The sequence below is a fragment of the Gossypium hirsutum genome, chromosome D10 (genome assembly GCF_007990345.1).
Source record: "Gossypium hirsutum isolate 1008001.06 chromosome D10, Gossypium_hirsutum_v2.1, whole genome shotgun sequence".
In the NCBI taxonomy this organism is placed as follows: domain Eukaryota; kingdom Viridiplantae; phylum Streptophyta; class Magnoliopsida; order Malvales; family Malvaceae; genus Gossypium; species Gossypium hirsutum.
Window position 1 is genome coordinate 9,164,975 of NC_053446.1, and position 19,400 is coordinate 9,184,374.

Sequence of the window (19,400 nt, forward strand, 5' to 3'; positions counted from 1 at the left end):
TAAATTGGACCCCCCATTTATCAGTGCTTTGGTCGAAAGATGGAAACTGGAGACAGAAACATTTCATCTTCCCTGGGGTAGTTGTGGAATTACACTTACTTTACAACTCAATCTACCGGTTGATGGGGAAGTTGTTACGGGGCTAGTGGCGAGTGCCGATTGAAGTGCAACATGCGAGCAACTAATAGAGAAGTTGCAGAACAAGTTTAAGGGTAGCCGAATCGAGATGGGATGGTTGAAGGACAACTTCCAAAATATCAAGACTTACGCAAGTGATGTTGAAAAAGAACAATTCGCACGCGCATTCATCTTGAGGTTGATCGGGGGTCTACTTATGCCAGATAAATCTTAAAATCTGGTACATTTAAGGTGGCTACTACTACTAGCCAACTTGAAAGAAGTGAGACGACTTAGTTGGGGATCAACGATACTGGTGACATTATACCGAGAAATGTGTCGAGCGGCGAAATAAAAAAAGTTAAAATCAGCGGTTGCATGCTCCTTCTTCAACCGTGAGCAAGTATCGACTATCATTTTTATGCCCCCGAGTGGACCCTCTTAAAAATTTCCACTCATAATATGGTAAAATTAATTTGATAATATCATTATTGTTATAATTTTTCATTATTGTATTTTTAAAATAACATAATATTTGAATATGTGAAACAATCGTGCGAAACAGACAAGTATATTGACTGGTCTCGAGGATGTCTGACTAGCTTTAGATCAACAAATCGAAGAGGAGGTTAGTTTATGAATTTCAAAGTTACGTAATATTGATTCTAGCAAATATTAGGCATGTACTAAAATATATAAATTCGTACCATAGTTTGAATGGATGCCATATGCTGATCCGAGAATTCAAGAATGCATCCTAGTCGAATTTTCGGCCAATCACAACATCTGACACGTCAAAATGCCATTGATCATTTTTACAATGGTCGAGATGCACGAATTTGATCGAGTGATGCGACAGTTTGGGTGTACTCAACATATTCCGTTGCCACCCGAAGAGCTCGATGACCTACAAAAGATAGACTTGTGAGGGAGACTCGAGGAATATTGGTCAATATTTCACAAGAAATATATCAAGATTTGGTAGCATAGGTACGATTACTTGCCAACACATGAATCATTTCTCACATAGGAATTAGCGACATATCCAGACTACATGGATTGGTTCATGCATAATGGCAAGCAACATCTACTGTCGGCTACAAAAAAGAGTATGAAACGTTGTCGTAGGAGGCCAAGACGAGGGCCCATTAATCTTAGGTTGGGAGAACATGTCGTGGGGGGTGGGATCAACATCTATTCTAGCACCACACGAGGACCTGATTGTTGTGCAACCTATTGGTCAGTATGGTTCATATTTTTTTTTTGCTCCTAACCCTATTTCTTATACACAAGCTCCACAACACGCACTATCTGTCATTGTATCAACACTTTCTTTAGGTGTATATTTCGCACGACCGTCACTCATAGCACCATATTACACGCCAATTCTGCTAGCGACACCGACATACCCATCTTTGCTGAAAATTTCGACATTAATTGCTATGCAATCGGGTTATGCGACACCATGGTGTCCATTGCTAATAGTGTCGCAAACACCTACAACATCATTATTCTACTAAGGTGGGTCATCCTCGCAACCGTCGACTTACATAGAGGGGATGAACGATAGGCGAGTAGGACCTAGACACAGTCAAGCATGGAGGAAGGAGATGAATATGATGATTAACATTAAGGTGTACGTAAAGACGAAGATGATAAGGAGTTGCCTTGCCAAATTGGTCGATGGAACCCTAGATGCGCTCGACTCCCACCCGGTTGTGGCACACATTCAAGACGTTGATGATTGTATTATTTGTAATTTTTCCAAATTGCATAGTTTGTTTTACATCTCAAATGTATACTTTGTTTTACATCCCAAATGTACACTTTTTTTTTTCAATTTACACAATTTTTAGCTAACATGACAGTGAAAATGCTTCATACAGGGCATATTTTTAGGCCACATATCTGACATGTCAATGGAAAATGCATCCTGTAGAAAGTGTTTCACTGGTATGTCAGCTAAGAATGCTCCCTACATGAGGCATTTTCTCTCTATACATTTCAACTCCGACCTCAACTTGATTGCTTCTACTTTTGAGCCCCTGCAACTCGAGATTTTCGAGATAAATTTAAAGAAAATCCCTTTTTACCCTACCCTATCCCTTATATAAATGGTCGTTCTCACTCCAACATATCTCAGTCTCTTTTAAATTATATTTTTCTTTTTCTTGCGTGTTGAAATTTCCTAGTTTAAAGATTTATTTCTTTTTAGCTTTGATGGAGACATAGCCATAGTTTTAAGTTACGTTTAGGTTCACGGTGATGTTGTGGAGCTCAGTAGCCTACAAATTTCACTTGCAGTGTGAGTATGGAGCCATCACTTTAGAAGTCGGGATTGCATTACAGCTCGAGGTCTAAGTTGACGATGATTTTACCATCTTGGGTTGAAGTGTAACTAAGGCTTCAAGTTTACAAAGGTTATGTTGTCAAAGGATAGAGCATGACTAGGGCCCTAGTTGGCGGTGGTTATATAGGCACGATAACGAGTTTCTCCACATAAGAAGAGCATGCTTTATAAAACCCATACGGAAATGCAAGGAAGAAAAACACAGGGGCCTTCCAGTATAATCAAGTAATTCATGTTGTTCATCTCCACCGAAGGCGGTGACCTTGTTAATAAAACCTGTTACACCTTAATTCTGCCATAGGTTATAGTAACGGGGTCACTGCCTTTGGTGGTGATAGATAAAACGTATTACTTGATTATATTGAAACGACATTGTGTTTTTCTTCCTCGTACTTCTGTTTGGGTTTTATAAAGCATCCGCCTCTGATGAGGAAAAACTTGTTGCCATTCCCGCGTAACCACTATCAACTGGGCCCCATTTATGCTCCATCCATTGATAGCATAACCTTTGTAAACTTGAAGTCCTAATTACACTTCAACGCGAGACCATATAATCATCGTCAGCTGTGACCTTGAGTTGCAACGTAATCCAACTTCTCGGGTGATGGCTTCATACTCAAATGGCAAATGAAATTTGTAGGTCACCTAGCTCTATGGCACCACCATAGATTCAAACATACCTTAAAACTATAACAATGTCTATCTCAAACATGAACAAAAATAAATTTACAAACTTCTAATTTCTAACCGCAAGAAAAAAAAAAGAAAAAAAAATTAGCAAAGTGAAAACGCGTCCTACAGGGCGCATTTTTATTCTCTCTCTTAAAAAAACGTCCTACAGGGCACATTTTTATCTCTCTCCAAAACTAATGCAGATCGGTAAATTTCAAAAATTTCAACATAATTTCTCAAATAAGTTTTTTTTTTTTCAGCATATACATATAAATTAATGTGACAAAATTGTCTTGACTTGAATGGAGCGGTAGTTAAAGCTTTTGCCAGATATCCATTTGGCACAAGTTCAAATTGTGTTATCCCCATCTCTCACCTCTAGTATTGTATAAAAAATAACAAAATTAATGTAATGTTATAAAATAGTAATAATAATGTAAAGAACACAAGAATAATAGATAAGAGATAGATATGAGAATAGAGGGGATTTCTATTACATTTTTATTATTTTTCTACACATCATAAGTAGTATACAACTATATATATATAGGGAGATTAGCCTTCTTATTTTTTAATACATAAATAGAAAAAACAGTTACAAGAAGATAAAAAGTAAAGAGTTAAAGAATATGAAAGGTGAGAGATAAAAGATTAATTATAATAAACTTAATAGCATTTATAAAATAAAATAAAATAAAATATTATTAATTTAATATGTATCATAAGTATGATAAAAACAAAAACACAAAAAACAAAAATTCTCCCACAATGTTCTTTTTAAATTTAATTAGTTCTCAACTATTTAAGTTAGTTCTTTTCACTTAACTTTGAAATTCATAGATATAAACGGATTGTTTAGCAACACTTAGGTTTAGTTTAGTATTGTTTCTCAAAAGTGTTTTTTAAGTAAAAGTTCAAATTTTATATTTCTGCTTTTGGCTAAAAAGGTATTTTTGCAAAGTATTTTTTGTTTTAAAAACACTTTTGAAAAGCTTAAAAGCATCTTATTTAACAATATTTTTATCTTAAAAATATTTTTATCCCAAAAATACTTCTTAGAAATAGGGGTGAGTAAAACTCTATTCGACTCGAAAAAATTTTCGAATTTTGAGTTAAACGAATCGAGTTATTCGAGTCAACTTGCATTTTTTTTAATTTTGAGTTTGAATCGAGTTTAATTTTTGAATTTGAATAATTCGAATAAACCGAATACCAAACTATAATATTTTATATTTTTACCCAAAAACCACAAATCTTTTTATTTTCCGCCCAATATTTTTACTCCCTCCCATTTTTCCCAAAAAACTTTTACTTCCCCCCGTTGCCCATCTACCCCAAACCCATTCCCGCCCCCCTCCCCCAATTTTTTTTGAATATTCTCCTCCAAAATACTTTCCCCCCCAAATTTAACTTCCTTAACCCTCAAAACTTTTTATTTTTCCCTTAAACTTTTATTTTTCACCCTTTACCCCCAAAATAAAAACCATCCAAAAAAACCCCTAAACCTAAATAGTAATAATTTTATTTATATCTACTATTTATATTATTAAATTAAATTTCACATTTTGTACTATTTATATTATTGAATTGTTTAATCATATTAAATCTTTATAAATTTATGTTAAAATTGAATTATTGATGATGCCATAAAATATTCGTGTTAAAATTTTATGTTGGTATCAATTTCACATTTATTTTCAAGATAAATTTTATTAAAAAAATCACATTTTTTATATTTAATATATTTTTTAATTTCAAAATACATAGTGACAAAAATCAGAAGATAATTGAAGCAACTAAGCAAGCAAAGAAGTTAACCCATATATAAAAGATTAATAAATAAATTATGAGGAGATGAAAGTTAATAACAAATTTGGTTATGGTGGGTGACAGTGGTTATAAGGATCCAAAATCTTTTTGTTTTTAAATTAACTCGAACAAATATATTCAATTCGATTCGAATTCCATCTCACTCGACTCGTTTCAAGAAAAATTCAAATCGAGTTAGAATGATAAAATAAGTTTCGTAAACTTGATTAACTTGAAAATTTTTCATTCAATTCGATCGAACGCTCACCTCTTCTTAGAAGTAATGCTAAATTGACCCGTCAAAAAAGTACTTTCTATCTCTATAAATAATATTAAATAAGGTTTTAATTTATTTGGTTGAGAGTCGAGACTTGAGTGTTTAATTTTGGGCTAACAAACTGTTAGATACTTAAATAACATGTAATCAAATATATTGTTCAGCTTTGTATCTCAAAATTGCATTTCAATTTAGTTAAATATAAAAGGTTTAGCTATGTATTTTAGTAATTGAAATTTTCATTTTCTCTCAACTTGGTTTTTATAGTTTTTTTATTCTAATTTTATATTTATGGTCTTTTGAAAGTTGGGATTCCAATTTTATATCTCAATTTAATTAAATATAATTAAGTCAATAATGAATAGATTAATTAAGTTAAATATTTGAGATAATCACAAATTTAATTGTTTTTAATGTAAAATATGCTTCGAGATGAAGATTAGCACATATTAGGTGGTTGGTGCCACCACACAAAGGAGTTAGCACTACCCAAAGTAGCAAAGTGGTGGGCGTATTAATTTTAGGATCTCAAGACATGTTTAAAAGTAACCATCTCGAAACTCCAACATACCTTACAATAAGTAAAGATTGATTGTCAATTTCAACTTTCATAACTAAAACCAGTGCTGAAGCTTCCATTGGAAACCTGTCTCTGTGCCCTTCTTTAACCCACAACATTGCAGCAATAGAAAAAAGGAGAAGCCCATTTCTTTTTCTAAGTGGCATTTAATTTCAAGAAGCCAATTGTGTTATAAAAAGCCATTACCTATTGAATCCTTACAAAAAAAAACTTCATTCAACTCAATCATACGCTTTTAACATATCCTCTCTACAATTTTTGGTCTGTTTCTTTAGATGTAGCTAATCTGGTACACAAACCGACATGTTATCCATTATTAACCTGCAAACACCAATCACCACTTAAGCTTTGCTTTTTTTATTACTTTTTAAAAGTATTTTTGGAGGAAAAATGCTTTTATAACCGTTAACAATCTTGTTGAAAAACACTTTCGATAGGCTCTTGAAGGTAACATTACATTAGCTGATTGGATAAAGTAGTATGTAATCTTCTTTTGCATCAATTTTCTTCCATATTTGTACAACCTTGGTCTCACTAATTAACAAAAAAAAAAAAATCAAAATAATGGTCAAATGGATACCAAATTGGGGGAAAAATTAATGGTAAGTATCAATTTAAGAAATTAAATTTGATCGGTATTCTAAATTGATTCGATTTAACATAATTTTTTTATTAAATTAAACCCGAGTAATTAAATACTAAATAATTCAACTTGAAAAATTTAACCACTAAATTTAAAATGACTCGAAATTGATCTAACTCAAAATAATATAAAAAAATTTTAAAACTTAAATTCACCCGGTTCATATTCATCCAACTTAACATTAACTAAATATAAAAGGTATAAATAAGATTAAAAAAATGAAAAAGTTATAAATATAATTTTAAAAAAATTACAAATCTTTCATGTTATTCCAAAATACTGGAAAAGATTTTATAAGGAAACAAGATAAGAATGGGAAGCAAATAATTGGATTATTCACAAATTAAACCTAATTTATTCGGTTGAGAATTAGGTTTGAAGTAATAAAAAGAAAGTGTTAAATTGGATAAACAAGTTCGGATCCCAAATTTGCATTTCAATATAGTTAAATATGAAACGTTATCCTCATCTTCTCACATTTTGTAGGTTCTCTTTCTCACCCTCACTCTTGTTTTAACGCGTGCAACCACAATCACATTTCCTATTAATTTCTTTAATCATTACAAAAATCAATAATTAAATATTTTAACAAGTTTAAATTTACTGAATTATTTTTTAAGACTTTGAGCTATGGTTCAAATTTTTGTTTGATATTTAGATGGTTCGTATTTAAATTTTGTCGCTATATCTCGTAAGAAAAATTCATTAGCATGTATTGAAATTCAATTTTGAATTAAATAGTGTCGAATGTATTTTTTAATTCATAAAAATTAAATATTGAATATAATTATGTTGTTCGATAAAAATAAATTTTTGTTTTTTAAAATTTATTTATTTATTTATTTTAATATTATAAATATAATAGAATTTTATTATTTTTTTGATAGTTTTGAATAAAAATTATATATAATAATTGAAATATTTAATTTTAAACAAAAAAAACAAGCATTTATTTCAATTGCGGTTTTTAAAAAAATTTAAAATCAATTTAACATTTCCTTCGTTAAGTGATAAATAGCTATTTCCAATGGGGCTTTGGCTCAATGGAAAAGCTGAGGACCTAAGAAATTTAAGATCTTAAGTTGTTGGGTCCCACCCTATGTAAACATGTGAATTTTGAAATGTGACAAAAATGATTAAATTATAAATTTTGAAAAGTATGAGAATTAATGTGTAAAATTAACCAAAAGTGGAAAATATGAAGTATTATGGATTAATTATCATGAAATGGATTGGAAAGTGATTTGGTGTGATGAAAATCGCTTTTGGGACTAAATTGGAAAATTTGAATGATATAAAGACTAAATTATAATTTTCTCATTTATCAGGAAAAGATCCAAATTACGATTTTCAATACTCATAGAGTTATAATAAAGATAAATGATGAATTATGAACTTGGTTTGGTTTAAGTATAGAATTTTGAGAAAAAATCCCTAAAAAAACCAAAAATGGCAAAATGGTAACTTTATAGTAAAAGGGTAATTTGATCAATTCCTAAGACTTTTATGATGAAAATAATACTTAATATGATGTTTGTTATCCAAATTTATTTTGGATCGTTGATAGCAAGATAAATTCGTATTATTTTATATATTTATTTTTGGCTAATTATCAAATAAAATGCTATTAAATTTAGATTTTTCTTATCAGGAATGAAGTTGGTGGGTTGAATTCAAACTCTTACAAAAGGGGCTAAATTGGAACAAAAAGCAAAGAGGAGGGCTTGATTGAAAGATTGAAGATTCAAATATGACTGGATAAAGATTGAAGGATTGAAGATTTTTTTAAAAGTGTCTAGATAAAAATTGAAGGATTTTTGATATTGTTACAATTCTTTAATTTGTTTAAATTCTAGTTTAATTTTGATTTTTAAATTTATAATTATTTAGTGATAACATTTAGTGATAATATTTAAAATTATTTAGTAATAATATTTAGGAAAAATCTAGCTAAATTTTAACACTAAAAGTGTGTATAAATACCTAATGGCTACAACCAATTGAACACACTTGGCTTTTGGTATTTAATAAATTCTTTATTTTTTTTCTTACCTGCGTGCTATATTCTGCCATTTCAATTCTTTTCTTTTACTTTCAACCTTTTGGTTTAATTGCCTTCCAAGGCCTTTCCCCTTTCCATCACCCACAATTCCACAACTCTATTTTCAAAGCATGATTTTTTTCATGATTAACTAAACCCTTTTAGCTTTAGCCCAGAAATTACTTCAATAAAACAATCGTGAGATACGAGCTCGCTTAAAAAACCTCTCAATGCAGTATTTTCTATCTCTTCGGTATACGGGATAGTACAAATTCATCATTTAAAGTTGATTCAGCTTCGATTCAAAAAGTGCATGTTGGGTTGGAGTTGTTTGGCATATAGTTGGGAAGACGAATCGACCGTGTTGTGTTCGAATTCCCGCAAAAAAATTGGGGTGTCTAGGTGGGAAAATCCAGTTGGAATCCGTCAAGGGAGATAGAGATCGGATTTAAACGACCCATGCAGTTGAGGCCGTTGATTCGAGTTGGGCTTTTCAGATCGCAAGGCTGTCGAAATCTTAAATTGCGAACACATGTATCGCAGTTAGAAATTTGGCAAGAGTCAGTTTGTAGGTCGTATTAGGATTGACTACATAAGGAAAAGCTGGCGATCGAGACGTTCTTGGTCACTATAACCAGCTTATTGCTTGGAAGGGAAAATCTATTTCAAGGATTGATTCAAGATTGGAGTACATCGAGGCTAAGGCTAAGCTTAAAAAAATATTTTATTTATCCATTTGTTTTATTTTCTTAAATTTATTTTTTCATTTTTGAACCTGTTTTTATTTTATTTTATTTTTCGTATTTCCTTATTTTATTATCTTAATCAATTTAAATGCCCCATTTTTATTTTTATTTTCAACATTTCTACGCACAGGTCATGGGCACGGCTGTGACCGCGACAACAGTTCTAGTCACAAAAAAGGTGAAATTAGATAGCCAGCCCCTATGGATTCGACCCTACTACTCTATACTAACATTTAATGTTATTTTGTCGTAGGAATTTATATTTGGTGGTTTCGACGCCCATCAAATTTTGGTGCTGTTGCCAGGGATTGGTGAAAATTTCTAATTTTTGTTTGTTTTCTTTATGACTAGGTCAGAATCGAAGGTTCTAGAATTTGAACCAGAGATAGAAAAGTTGGCTCGAACACTTCGAAGAGAAACTATTCGGCGCGGTAAACAACCACAACCCGATTTTGAATAAGGATTTTACACTGAAGATATCTACTCATCCGAAGATTCTAATGAAATGACAGATCAAACTATACGCTAACTTGCAGCTGTACCAGATGAACAACAACCGCGATGCATAACTTATCTGGTGGGCAAAACACCATTCGAGTTAAATTCGGGATTGATACATTTATTACCTACTTTCTACGGTTTGAAAAATGAGAACCCCCATACTCATCTGAAAGAGTTCCACATGGTTTGTCTAAGCATGAAACTAGAAGGAGTAACTGAGGATCAAATAAAACTATGAGCTTTTCCTTTTTCATTAGCCGACTCAGCTAGAGAATGGCTATTTTATTTACTTTCGGGGTCTACTAATACTTGGACTGATATGTCTCGATTGTTTCTTGATAGGTTTTTACCAACAGCTCGAGTAGCCAAATTAAAGAGGAGTATAGTCAGAATACAACAATAAGAAGCAGAATCACTCTATGAATATTGGGAGCGATATAAAAAGTTGTGCGCAAGTTGCCCACAACATGGCCTCTTTGAACAATCGCTTTTACAATATTTCTACGAGGGGCTACTCCCAATGGAAATGAAGATGATTGATGCTACTAGTGGAGAATATGAGTCCTCAAAAAGTTAGGAAAATTTTTGAATAGTGAATAGTGCACTAGAAATAAATATTAAAATAATTAGAATCGAAATGAGGTATCAAGACCTCGAGGATTTTAAACCAACCCATAAATATTTTTATAAATATTTATGGAGTGTTAAAAAGTTAGTATTAAAGTTTCGTTAAGAAATTTTAAAGTTCCGATAATTAATTGAGCAAAAAGGACTAAATTGTAACAAATGCAAAATTTTAGGAAATGATTAAATAGCTTAAATGATAAAAGGAAGAGGGCTTAAAAGGCAAATAGACCCAAGGTCTATTTGGGCTGGACGGCAAAGGCATGAAATCAGCAAGAAAGTGAGAAGAATTAAGGGCAAAATTGGAATATTGCAAAATTTGCCTAATAAAGTTAGGACCAAAGAGGAATTATCTAGATTTCTCTTCATTTTTCTGAATTCTCATCAGCTAAAACACCATGGAAGGGCTTCTTCAAGCTGGTTCTTCATATTTTTATTACAAGTAAGTTCAATTCTTGACTATTTCTTGAAATTTTTGTATTTGTATGACTTTTACAACTAGGCCCACTTGTTAAATTCATTAGTTTTTGATTTTATGAAAGAAGTTGAAAGTTGATATGAATATGTGCTGGAATTATATGATGATTTATCATGAAATTAGAGCTTTAAATTGTTCATATGCTGATTTTATTGAAAGAATTGAATAAAAAGTGAATGTTTGGGACCTAATAGTAAAAGAGTTTGAAGATAGAGTTATATGTGGAAATTCTGGATTTCAATAGTTGAGTAACAACTTATAATGTCTAGGTAAAGTATTAATTGAGAAAATTAGATTAATTGAGGGGTTAATTGAGAAAGGACCGAATTGTATAAACTGTGAAATTTGGGGCAAAATGGAAATCAACATTTTGCACTAAAGCAGTTTTGGACAGCAGCAGTAGTGTAACTTTGAAAAATCACAAAAAATTTTAGAGATTGAATTATAGGATGAATAAAATATGAAACTAAAGCTTATTGAGTCTAGTTTCTTATAAAAGAAATGGTGTGAGCAATGGAATTGTAAATCATGAGATATAATAGATTTTGTGAGACAAGGTCAGAATGAATTCGGGTTCCCCTGTTCTGACTTTGGAAAATCATTAAAAATCGTACAAAAACTATTATGAGTTATAATTTATATGGTTAGAATCCTTAATGAGTCTATTTTTATAAGAAACAAACGAAAACATCATCCAAATTCTTTACAATGAGATAATTAATTTTTAGTGAAGAGTGGTCGGAACTGTCAGACAGCGAAACAGGGGAAACTTTAAAGAATAAATTGTACTATTTGGCTGAACCAAAAATTCTGAAAATTTTATGATATGAATATATGTGAGTCTAGTTTCAGGAAAAATTAACGGATCTTAATTTGGAGCTCTGTAGCTCAGGATAAAAATAATTTAGTGACTCTGACTCGGATAAATAGTTTTGAATATACATGTGAGTGAATAGTGAAATTGTAGCTAATGTTGTTTAAGTGTGTTATACACATTAAGGATGTGGAATGGAGAGGAGGAGGAGGAAAATTGGGAAATATATGAATGATTTGTGTATAATTGGTCATATGCTTGATTTTAATTGATAAACGATGAAATATGAATTATACTTATATTTGTGCATTATTGGTCATGGTTTAAACTCATGTGTGAAATAAAGTTTCATAGTATGTGTGTATGGTATATTCAATATATGATGTGGCATGAAATAATGTCATGAATGGTTTATGAATTAACACATGTTGGTAAGCCTGATATATGAATAAATGATCAAATTGAGCGGAACGCCGGATTTGAGTACTTCTGATCAAGTGATAAAGTGATAAGTGGTAGCACTAGCTACACTTATTTGATCAAGTGAGAAAGTGATAAGTGGTAGCATTAGCTACACTTATCTGATCAAGTGAAAAAGTGATAAGTGCTACACTTATCTGATCAAGAGACAAAGTGATAAGTGGTAGCTTTAGCTACACTTATCTGATCAAGTGAAAAAGTGATAAGTGCTATACTTATCTGATCAAGTGACAAAGTGATAAGTGTTAGCCTTAGCTACACTTATCTGATCAAGTGACAAAGTGATAAGTGGTAGCCTTAGCTACTCTTATCTGATCAAGTGACAAAGTGATAAGTGGTAGCCTAGTTACACTTATCTGATCAGGGACAAGTGATAAGTGATCATATGTAAGACCATAGTTATACTATGGCAAAGTGAAAGTGAAGTACTCAATTTTCCGTAACCGTTCCCTAATTTGATTAAGGATGGTAAGTGACAAATGGGCCCAAAAGAATTAAAGTAAATGGATAAGTGGTAGTGTATTTATATCAGGACGATGTTGTTATTCAAGCTAAAATGATATTTTCGTTGCAAAATTGAGAATTTCATAAATGTGTTATTGAATGGTATAATCAATAAACATTGAGTTAAATGGTAAATACGTATTAGTGTTGAACTTGATGTCATTGAATTGTACGTGAATTAAATGGAAATTGCTAGTGATATGATCTAAATCGTGAGCATGAGAAATTGCGAATTGAGGGAAATGAAAATGAAGCATTGAATTGCATGAGTATGTATCGGGTCTCGTAAGCCCTAATTATTATGATTATAACATTTTGAGGATATACTGTGAAAAGTTATAGAAGCATGTTAATTATTTTGAAAGTTTTAATTTAAATGAAATTTTATAACTCGGTTAAATACGTTTACAAGTGCATGTGTTTTGGTAATGCCTCGTACCCTATTCCGGTATTGAATACGGGTAAGGGGTGTTACAACAAAGGAAAATCCCGCTTAAGTGTAAGGACCAATGTATGTTTTCTATATCTTGCAAAATAGGTAATATTGACATGAAAAAAACCATATGTGATTTAGGAGCATCTATTAATGTAATGCATTTATCTATTTTTAAATTGCTAAAAACGGGTCCTTTAAAAAAAACAGGGGTGATTATTCAATTGGCGGATAGGTCATGCGTATATCCAGAAGGGGTACTGGAAGATGTTCTCGTAAAGGTAAATGAACTAATTTTTCATGCAGACTTTTACATCATCGATATGGAGGACGACCACTCAAAAAATGCTTCTGATATTTTACTCGGTAGACCATTCCTAAGTATTGCACGTACAATGATTGATGTTCGTAGTGGAACCCTCACTATGGAATTTGACAGAGAGATGGTAAAATTTAATGTTTATGAGGCGATGGGCCAACCCAACACAATGTCAAATATTTCTGGTGTTGATATTATTGAGCCACTAACGGAATTTCATTATGAGTATTATGAAGGAGATGAATTACAAACTGTACTTTCCAAAAGTTTAGATATCAATACGATGGATAAATTGGAAGAGATAATGACGTTCAGAGAACCGATTTGGGAAACCATTGTTCTATTGGAGACTCCTCAATTCCCTAGAAGCCAAGGTAAGTACTTTGAACTTTCTCCTTCTAAAACTAATCTGTTGCCTTCTATTTTGCAGGCCCCAAAAATAGAGCTTAAACCATTGTCAGAACACTTGAAGTATGCCTATCTAGGTAATGGAAATACTTTACCGATAATAGTTTCAAGTAAACTTTCAGGATTGCAAGAGGAGAATTTTATTTGAGTCTTAAGAGACTATAAAGGGGCTATCGGATGGATGATTACTGACATAAAAGGGTTAAGTCCCTCGACTTGTATGCATAGAATACCGATAGAAGAAAATGCAAGCCCAAAGAGAGAAGGTCAAATACGCCTTAATCCACCAATGATAGAGGTTATCAAAAAGTAAATTCGAAAGCTATTGGACGCTGGGATGATCTATCCAATTTCTGACAGTAATTGGGTCAACCCAATTCACGTGGTACCCAAGAAAACTGGTATTGCTGTAATAAAAAATGTAACAGGAGATTTAGTTTCCACTCGAGTCCAAAATGGGTGGAGAGTCTATATAGATTATAGGAAGTTAAAGTCTTTAACTCGGAAAGACCACTTTCCACTTTTTTTATTGATAAAATGTTAGAACATTTATCTGGAAAAACTCACTACTATTATCTTGATGGTATTCAGGTTTTTTTCCAAATTCTAGTGGCACCGGAGGACCAAGAGAAAACAATGTTTACATGCCTATTTGGCATGTTTGCCTACAGACGAATGCAGTTTGGACTTTGCAATGCACCAGCCACATTTTAGAGGTGTATAGTAAGTATATGTTAGAGGTGTATAGTAAGTATATTTTAGAGGTGTATAGTAAGTGTATTTTTCGACTATGTCAAGAAAATAATTGATGTATTTATGGATGATTTTACAGTTTATGGAAATCATTTTAATGAATGTCTATCAAGCCTCGCTAAAATTTCGGAAAGATGTCTAGAATTTAATCTAATTCTTAATTTTGAAAAATGCCATTTTATAGTAGATAAGAGATTTATTTTAGGGCATTCTGTTTGCGCTAAAGGGATCATGGTCGATAAGGCCAAAACTAATGTTATCAACTCACTTCCATACCCCACAACTGTGTGGGAAATTCATTATTTTCTTGGTCATGCAGGTTTTTACAGATGCTTCATTGAGGGCTTTTTTAAGATTTCACGACCACTCTGCAATCTAATTCAAAAAGATAAAGAGTTCAAATTTGGTCAAGCATGCAACGATGCGTTTGACACTCTCAAACAAAAGCTTGTTTTAGCTCCTGTAGTACAGCCGCCAAATTGGGACTACCCTTTCGAGCTCATATGCCATGCAAGTGACCGAAGTGTAGGAGTTGTCCTTGGGCAAAAAATTGGGAAGGAACCTGATGTCATATCCTACGCCTCTAAAACATTAGATGCAGACCAGAGCAATTACTCAACTACTGGAAAGGAATTATTAGCTATTGTTTTTACTTTGGAAAAATTGAGATCGTATTCAGTAGGCACTAAAGTTATTATTTTTTCTGAGCATGCAGTGTTAAAATATTTGATCGGGAAAAAAGAGGCAAAACCTAGGTTTATTTGATAGATTCTTCTCTTACAAGAATTTGATCTCAAGATCAAGGACAAGAAAGGAAGTGAAAACTTAGTAGCTAATCATTTAAGTCAAATTCCCTTTTTCAAAAGATGACATACCTCTTAAAGATGACTTACTGGATGAAAGTCTTTTGTCAACTCAAACAGTTTACCCATGGTTTGTAGATATGGTAAATTACCTCGCTACAGGTATTGTTTCTTCCAACCTATCACGTTCTGAAAAGGACAAGATCAAAACAAACTCACGATATTATATTTGGGACAATCCATACCTGTGGAAACATTGCTCCAATCAGGTAATTTGACGATGTGTCACAGAAATCAAGGTGCAATCTATCCTTTCTTTTTGTCATTCTTATGCTTGTGGAGGGCATTTCGGTCCTAAATGCACCGTACATAAGGTATTTGAATGTGGATTGTTTTGGCCACACATATTTCTTGACGCTTATTTATTGTGTAAAACTTGCGAGAGTTGTCAAAAAGTGGGGAATTAAGCCGAAAGAGTGAGATGCCCCTAACACCTATACATGTATGTGAAATTTTTGATGTGTGGGGCATCGATTTTATGGGACCGTTTATTTCATCATTTAATAATTTTTACATTATTCTCGCTATAGATTATGTATCTAAATAGGTAGAAGCTAAAGCTACCCGACTTGCCGATGCTAAAACTGTAGTGGATTTTCCAACAAACTTGATTTTACCAGGTTTGGCACACCAGGAGTAGTAATCAGCGATCGAGGAACTCATTTATGCAACAAGGTAATTGATACTCTACTGAAAAGTTATGGGATGACATATCGTGTGGCCACGTCTTATCACCCACAAACAAACAATCTAGTGAAAGTTTTGAAACCCGAAATAAAGTCGATTCTGGAAAAGACCGTGAAACCAAATAGGAAAGACTGAAGCTTACAATTAAATAATGCATTATAGGCGTATCGTACTGCTTACAAGGGACCCATAGGAATGTCCTCTTACTGACTCATTTTTGGTTAACCATGTCACCTTCCAGTGAAGTTAGAATATAAGACATTTTGGGTAGTAAAAAGATGCAACATGGAGTTAGACGCTGCAGGTTATCAAAAATTAGACATTCAAGAACTCGAAAAGATCCGGTGAGACGCATATGAAAATGCCCAAATTTATAAAGACAAAATCAAGGCATTTCATGACGAGAAAATATCTTGCAAACAATTTTCAGTTGACCAGGAAGTGTTACTTTACGATCCTACACTGAGAATTTTTTCGGGTAAGCTTCGAACCAAATGGCTTAGTCCTTTTGTTATTACTAAAATATTTCCTCATGGTGCAGTTGAAATTAAAAGCGAGGAATCCGAGAAATGTTTTAAAGTCAATGGTCAAAGGTTAAAACCCTTTTACGAGAACTTTCAAGTACACGTGGTGGAGGAATTATTTTTCGAGGAGCCAAACAATTAAATTTTCCAGGTCGTCAAGGTAACGACGTTAAAAAAATCACTTTATGGGAGGCAACCCACATTTATATTTATTTTATTTTATTTGATTTTGAATTCTAGTTTAGTTTGAGAAGTAAATATATTATTTTAATCCATTTGATTGTGTTGTTTTCTAGGAGCAACCACCTTCTACTGTAGATAAACGACTTCATTGCATTGAAGCTTGTCTCGAAACAGTGGAAGCCAACATCTCAAACATCCTTAACATACTACAAAGCGATCACTTCCACCGCCCTCCGGCCTATTAAATATAAACAGGGAGTACAATTTCCCCACTCATATTATTTTTTTTGCACATTGAGGGCAATGTAGGCTAAGTAGGGGGAATTTTGGATCATGCCATACTTTCTTTTTGCATGTGTTTTGCTAAGAATAATTTTTTAATTCGTTTCGGAAATAAACCTCCAATCCTTATGTTTAGTTTATTTAAATAAGTGGGTCAATCATGAATAACTATTGCTAGCTTTATCAATGAATATTTTGTAGAATTGAAAATGTGATGCCTTAGTTAATATTTCATGAAAATTATTGGTTTTGTTGAATTTGCCTAATGAAAGTACTCGGTTGAGAGTGAAGATTCGAAAATGTGACCGAGTTGAGTAACCAGGATGAGGTGTTTGGGTTGTCATCTCATTTTGCATCAAAAGGTTTGGTAACGAGCTGAAGCTTGTAACACTCTGCTAACTAAGCTGCCTTCAAATAAATCGATTAGGGACATATGAAATTAAGTAACCGGGATGAGGTGCTTGGGTTGTCATTTTATTTGGCATCAAAAGGTTTGATTATGTCTCGAATTCGTTAAAAATAAATAAAGAGAACATGTCGGGTTGAGTAACTGGGGTGAGGTGATTGGTTGTCATCTCACTTCGCATCAAAAGACTTGACTACGTTTGAAAAAAAAACAAAAAAAATGTATATAGATATAAATAAAAGTATATATTGGGTATGATCGTTTCACATGCTTGATTGAGCCTAAATTTAGTGAAATAGTTGAGTTTGACATACTATTTGAGATTTTATAAAATGCTTATTGATTGAGTTTAGCAATTGTTTATTTTTGATTCACCTAATTGTTTGATGTATGCTTGACTTGGAAAGGGGGTCTTGATTTTGAAAGAGATTGAAAAATTATTTTTATTGGATATCATGCTTGAGGACAAACATCGGCTAAGTAGGGGGAATTTGATAGCAAGATAAATTTGTATTGTTTATATATTTATTTTTGGCTAATTATCAAATAAAATGCTATTAAATTTGGATTTTTCTTATCAGGAATGAAGTTGGTGTGTTGAATTCAAACTCTTACAAAAATGGGCTAAGTTGGAAAAAAAGACAAAAAGGAGGTCTTGATTGAAAGATTGAAGATTCAAAGATGACTGGATAAAAATTGAAGGGTTGAAGATTTTTTTTGAAAGTGGCTAGGTAAAGATTGATTGATTTTTTTTTATATTGTTACAACTTTTTAATTAGTTTAAATTCTTGTTTAAATTTGATTTTTAAATTTAGAATTATTTAGTGATAATATTTAGTGATAATATTTAGAATTATGCAGTGATAATATTTAGGAAAAATCTAGCTAAATTTTAGCACTAAAAGTGTGTATAAATACCAAATGGCTACAACCAATTAAACACACTTGGCATTTGGAATTTAATAAACTCTTTATTTTTTTCCTTACCTGCGTCAGTGCTATGTTCTGCCATTTCAATGTTTTTCTTTTACTTTCAATCTTTTGGTTTAATTTCCTTCCAAGGCCTTTCCCCTTTCCATCACCCACAATTCCACAAATCTATTTTCAAAGCATGATTTTTCCATGATTAACTAAATCCTTTTTAGCTTTAGCCCGAAAATTGCTCTAATAAAACAAATGTAAGATACGAGCCCGCTGAAAAATCCTTTCAATGCAATATTTTCTATCTCTTCGGTATATGGGATAGTACAAATTCATCCTTTAAAGTTGATTCATCTTCGATTCAAAAAAGTGCACATTAGGTTGGAGTTGTTTGGCGTACAGTTGGAAAGACGAATTGGTCGTGTTGTGTTCGAATTCCCGCGAACAAATTGGGGTGTCTAGGTGGGAAAAGCTAGTTGGATTCCGTCAAGGGAGATAGAGATCATATTTAAACGACCCACGCAGTTGAGGCTGTTGATTCGAGTTGGGCTTTTCAAATTGTAAGGCTGTCGAAATCCTAAGTTGCGAACACGTGTATCGCAGTTAGAAATTTGGCAAGAGTCAGTTTGCATGCCGTACGGGGATTGACTACATAAGGAAAATTTGGTGATTGGGACATTCTTGGTCGCTATAACCAACTTATTTCTTGGAAGGAAAAATCTATTTCAAGGATCGATTCAAGATTGGAGTACACTGAAGCTAAGGCTAAGCTTAAAAAAATATTTTATTTATCTATTTGTTTTATTTTCTTAAATTTATTTTTACATTTTTGAATTTATTTTTATTTTATTTTTCATATTTCTTTCTTTTATTATCTTAATCAATTCAAACCCCCAATTTTTATTTTTATTTTCAACATTTCTATGCACAGGTCGTGGGCACGATTGTGACCGCGACAACGATTCTAGTCACAGAAAAATGTGAA